Raw genomic sequence first — 6,000 nt, 5'->3', positions numbered from 1 at the left:
GGTTTTTGCTCAGTCGGATCACCGGAAAGGGAAACAAAACCTTCAAAAATAAACGGCTCAAAACCTTCTTCAGGTTTGCTTTCAGGACCGTTTAAACACTGAATGTTTCGAGGAACAATTCTAACAAAGCCTGTAGGCTTAACGGAGGCAGCGGTTTTCTTTTTCAAAGTGAAACAGTTAGCAATAACATGCCCTACCTTATGGCAGTAGAAACATTCACGTTCCTCTTTAGACCGTGGGGGTGACATTTTGGAATCTTTTGGAGATTCGTTGTCTTTTGCACTGCGGGAAGCAACAGACTTAGCTCCTTGGGTGGAACCAAACACAGTCTTATGAGTGAGTGCAAACTCATCCGCAAATCTCGTAGCTTCAGACAAGGACATCACTTTCTGTTCGTTTAAGTAAACAACAACACGTTCTGGAACACAATTTTTAAACTCTTCCATCAAAATTAATTCACGAAGAGAGTCATAATCATCAACTTTACTCGCAGCACACCATTTGTCAAACAGAGTTCCCTTTTCTCTGGCGAACTCTACGAACGATTGGGCGGAGGTTTTCTTTTGATTTCTAAATTTCTGTCGATAGGCCTCCGGGACCAACTCATATACACGAAGAATAGCCGCTTTTACCACATCATAGTTCATGCTATCCTCAAGAGTTAGTGTAGCCATTACATCTTGTGCTTTTCCAATTAGTTTACACTGCAGCAAGGTTGTCCAAATTTCTTTGGGCCAGTTAAGAGCTGCTGCCAAACGTTCAAAAGTGCTGAAATAGGCATCTACCTCAGTCTCCCTGAAAGAGGGTAATGCCACATGTCTCCTGACATCATAGCCAGCAAAACCAAGCGGTGGGGACGTACCTGGGGTAACCACAGTGGAAGTTTGCTCTGTAGCATTTTGTAACTCCAGCTGCCGCATCTTAACCTCTGTCTCTAATTCCAGCTTACGCATAGCTAACTGAAATTCCTGTTCCTGTTTTCGTGCCCTCTCTCGTGCCTCAGTATCTGCCTTACGAGCCTTCTCCTCAGCCTCGAACTTCAACCGGGCGAGACGGATCTTTAGCCGGGCATTACTACCCGACCCACAAGAACTCGGCGAGTACGCCTCAAACCTGGGCAATGTAGGTGGAGGGGTAGTTGGAGGAATCTCCTCTTTCACTCCTACCACAGCAGAACCACCAGCGCCCCGAGGCGACTGTGGACTCGCAACAGGCCCAGTAGGCGACATGTCAGGCTGGACAAGCGGACAAACAGCAACAGGCGAGGCAAGAATTTTGAGTTCCACCAGCCTCTCCCTTACCCGCGACTTAATCTCTCTCTTCCGGAGAGCAGCAGACACCACAAGACCCACGTGCTCTGCAATTTTCAGCAGGTCAATCTTACGGCACAGATCCAGGGCCTCATCTGACAGATTGCTCAGAAAGTCATTGACATCAAACGAAGTCATTGTCCTAATACTGCACCACTGTACACACAATGTTATCTTTACAGTTAATATTTTTTGTTACACAATTCAGCAATCCCGGACGAGCCCCCAAATATGTTACGACCCCATGGGTCTAGGGGTGCATGGGGTATGTAACTTGATGTTAAATGGCCGGGAGATGTTAATGCTGTAGATATGGTAACAACAAAAAAAACACAGACAAAGCAGCAACTCAGTGCACGGGTGTTTACTGTGATAAACAAAACGGTGCAACAAACTACCAGACATATAACAACCCAGACACACACTACCAGGGTCAACGGACGCTGGATGTTGCCAAAAGAACAAAAAAAACAAGCTAGCTAAACCAGAGAGTAAACTAATCTAGTGTATCAAGTACACAAACAAAAGGCCTATCTACTCTAACTAGCAGACTGAAACACAATTGGTTGGCAATCACCCCTAAGGACTAGTGAATCTATACATAACATAGCCTACGGGCATATGTACAGGAGCCCCCAGTCTTACCTGTCCCAAGCCTTGGAAGTGTACATAAAACAAGACAAGTTCAAATGAGTGGTTAACATACATAGTCAAAGACATAACACAGAGCAAACAGTCAGACATCCATTGTTACAAACAGGTGGGGTTTTTATAGTAGATGTGGCGAGTTATGATTGGCTGTCCAGAATTGACACGGAGGGTGGGGCTTGGTGAAGGTGGGACTTGGTGGATGGTGACTGACAGGTGAAGGCAGGGAAGTCCACACAAAAGAAAAACATGGCACGTAACAGGTGGCAAAGAGCCTTTGGGAGACCTTCATTGTGCACTACGGTTACCCCGAGAAATTACATAGTGACCAAGGTCCAGATTTTGAGTCAAAAACAATCAAGGAACTTTGTGAATTTACCGCTGTCAAGAAGGTACGAACAACACCTTACCATCCTAGAGGGAATCCTACAGAGAGGTTCAACCAAACAATCCTGCAAATGCTTGGAACCCTGAATGCCAAGGATAAGATGCATTGGCGTGATTTCGTAAAACCCCTTGTTTTTCACCAGATGAATTAATGTACGGAAGGCAGCCAAGACTCCCTGTCAATGTTGCTTTTGGTTTACGTGCAAACCCTACACAGAAGTCCCATTCTCACTGTCTGAAGGCACACCTTGAAGAGAGCTACAAGGTGGCTGTCCGAAATGCACAGAAGAGCCGTTTGTCCGAGAGTTGTGGGGTTTTTTTCTTCTGAATCCTTGGGTCATTACGATTCCAATGCACCCATTGTCGTTAAAGTCCACCATATTGGATTTTCCACAATTTTTAATTTTCTGCGAACTAGTCCTAGATCCTATCACCACCAAATTTGGTATGTATCATTTACAGATGGTTCTGACCAAAAGTTAGTCACAGAATTTTGCTAGGGCAAATGATATGGCCACTATGAGCCAATGAATATTGTGGAGGGCGTGGCTTTTAACATAAAGGTGTATAAATTCTTAACGGTTTGACCTAACACCATGAAACGTTGTAGACATATCAGCACACATAAGTGGAGGCTAACCCAACATTTTTGGCCTGATCAAAAAAATGGTGGCGCTAGAGAGCTCATTTCCTGTTTAGGTATAACCACTATGCCGATTTTTTCGAAACTTGGCACATTGGTATAGGGGAACTCCAAATGGACAGTGAGCAAATATGAAGCCAATTGGCCATAAGGTGGAGCTATCATGAGATAATAGGTGTGGTTTTTGAATAACTTTGAACAAGCATATCTCCTGCCTCATTTGAGCTACAGTCATGAAATTTTGGACATATGTGCAACTCGTCAAGCGTAACACATTTCCCATAAGGACCCATAAGCTCCGCCCATTAGATCTAACGCAAATTAGACTTTTTTGAAAAATGCTTCAAATGCTTTCTGCCATGGAAATTTATGGCAGCCCTTATAACCGACTGATCGGTTTTTACAAAATGGTAGAGGATTATGCCGACAGGCCATGAAATGAATTTTACTTCGCTTGGCCAAAGGGGGACGCTATATCTATCTTTGATTTTGTCAAAAACACATTTAACCATCTCCTAGAGTTATGGCTCAATCAGGTTTTGTGTATTACCTCTTTGGACCAGTGTCTGTTGAAGGATAGTTGCCAGGTTGAACAATATGGTCGCAGTGTACCCACAAATTTGCCCGTGAAGGCCCCATTAAGGAAGAGTGGCCATATCTCTGCAGTGCTTTTGTTCATTGGCATAAAACTCGGTACACGTGCTTACCATGAGGCCTGGGTGGCACACACCAAGTATAGTGAAATTTGGCCAGTTTGGGGTGCTATACTGAAAAACAAGTTTAAACACCAATGTGTCCATGTACTTAGATTATAATGACATTTTGTTCCAATGGACATCACAAGGCACAGACCACACAAAGAAAAGCAGATATTGCCACCAATTATTTGTCGATCATTACATAATTACATGTCAGGTCCTAACTGGGAAATCAACACATAGTTCAATGTCCAAATGGCATGGTTGCTAAAATAAAATCAGTTTGTAGCACTTAAACTAGGCACATCTCATGCAGCTTTTGGCCTACTGCCACAACTAATACACTAAATAGTGTTGAAGAAACACTTGGACTTACCATATTGGCCTGAATGTAAGACAGAGTTTTTTTCTACTTCAGAAATTACATCTGAAAAGTGGGGTTGTCTTACATTCGATGACTAGACTTTTTAATGTCATTGTACATTAACAACAGCAGGTGGTGTCATTCATCAGTAAAATGGTTGCTTTTCACTAGGAGATTGTTCAGTGGTATTAGAAATCCCAGTAGGCTAGTTTATTTTTATTTTTATTTAAAGAACTGATTCATTTGAAAATGTGATTACATTTAATTTGTATTTAAATCTAAAAGATGTACAAAATATATCACCGTACTTTGTTTTATTCAGTGTATTTTATTAAATTGATATCAAATGAAATGATTAAAAAAAAAAAAGATTTGATCTTCAAAAAGTCTGTTATCATAAACAGGTGTTGAAAAATGGGGGTCCTTTTATAGTCAGGGACTATATGTTAATCCTGTATTGTATTATAGGGTTTATGTATTTATTTTACAGTTGTCATTGGATTGGGCTTCGCTAAATTTAATAAACCACTGCCTGACACTGATTTTTAATATTTTACACAGTCGGTTAGCTGGTAATAAGAATATGTCCATATTCACAATAAATATTCCATGTGGTCTCTCATTTCCTTAAGCTTTGTTAATTACAGTATCACAGAGTTTGTCTGACCTAGTTAGTTGTTGCGTCCAAAAAAGGAAATGTTAATTACCTTGCCAAAAGCTTTAAGTAGCTGGCCAGATGTCAAAGCTTGCTTGCATATGTTATAATAATTAGGTTAAATGTCATTTTTTGGTACCTATAGGTATGTTGCAAAAACACAATATAATGTTAACTTTTGCTAAGATTTATTAATGTGCAATGAGTACACCTATTGCTTGATAATAACCACAAAAATAATGTTTACATTTATTTATTGACATACGAATGGAAATACATACAATTGACAACATTAATAGCATTTCCAATAATAAATGTAATAAAAATTTAGGTGCTAAAAAACTTACAATTAAAAATGGTTTCAATAAGTGCAATGATACATACTAAGGTGATTTTGAAAAAGATTGTCAAACCAACAATGAAATTCTGGATGAAATGATAAAAACATTACAACAGTATAATTACATTAGGAAAAAAATGTGAACAGGAACGTGAGAACATCTCAGTCTACATTGGGAAAGAAAAAGCCGAGTCAAAATGAAAAGAGGACGGAATTTCTTTCCTAAGGAGTACAGATGTCTATACTACTCAGCAGTAGGGTCAAATTAGGTTCTTTGGGTTGTAAAGTCACATAAGAGTTGCTGTCTGTCAGCAGAAATGGGGGAGGAGCCTTCCAAAACACCCTGTGGCAGGACTGGAGGTCGCACATGAGTGCTGTAGGTACTAGCAACAGTTCATAAAGGCCCTCCGGTTTCTAGTGTGGTGTGGGTAGGACAGCCTGCATAGAGGCTGGGGCTTCTAGGTTCAAGGATGATGCCATTGGTGGTGGTAATCAGGTAGGGACCATCAGGCACCACATGCCCCTTTTCCACCAAGGCATTTTGAGGGCCGGTTCGGAGCCGGCCGGTTTTCGACAGCAAAAGAACCGTCTCTCGGCCAGAAAAACTGGTTCCAAAGTGGCACCACCTCTTAGCTGGTCTAGAACCAAGAACCGTTTACGTTAGGGGCTGGGGGCGAGATTATCGTGACCAACTAAAACTTTGTGACCGCCAGATAGAGTGAGACCACCTTCGTTCGACAGACAGGAAAACGTAAACTGATTTGCAACTATATATGAAATAGGCGAAATATCGGTAACAACCTGTACCTAGTTATGTAGGAAAAAATGTCCCTGTTATCCTCCAGTGATTATTTTTTCAGTACTTTCGCGATTTTTTTTTCGTGCCGGCAAATAAGTCAGAGGTGGTCCAGCGCTATAGCTTTTGGTTGCTAAGGGGACGTGTATCGTCCTCCCC

Source organism: Anguilla anguilla, chromosome 6 (assembly GCF_013347855.1).
Source record: "Anguilla anguilla isolate fAngAng1 chromosome 6, fAngAng1.pri, whole genome shotgun sequence".
In the NCBI taxonomy this organism is placed as follows: domain Eukaryota; kingdom Metazoa; phylum Chordata; class Actinopteri; order Anguilliformes; family Anguillidae; genus Anguilla; species Anguilla anguilla.
The sequence above is the reverse complement of the archived record's forward strand: the minus strand, read 5'-3'. Positions refer to the sequence as shown.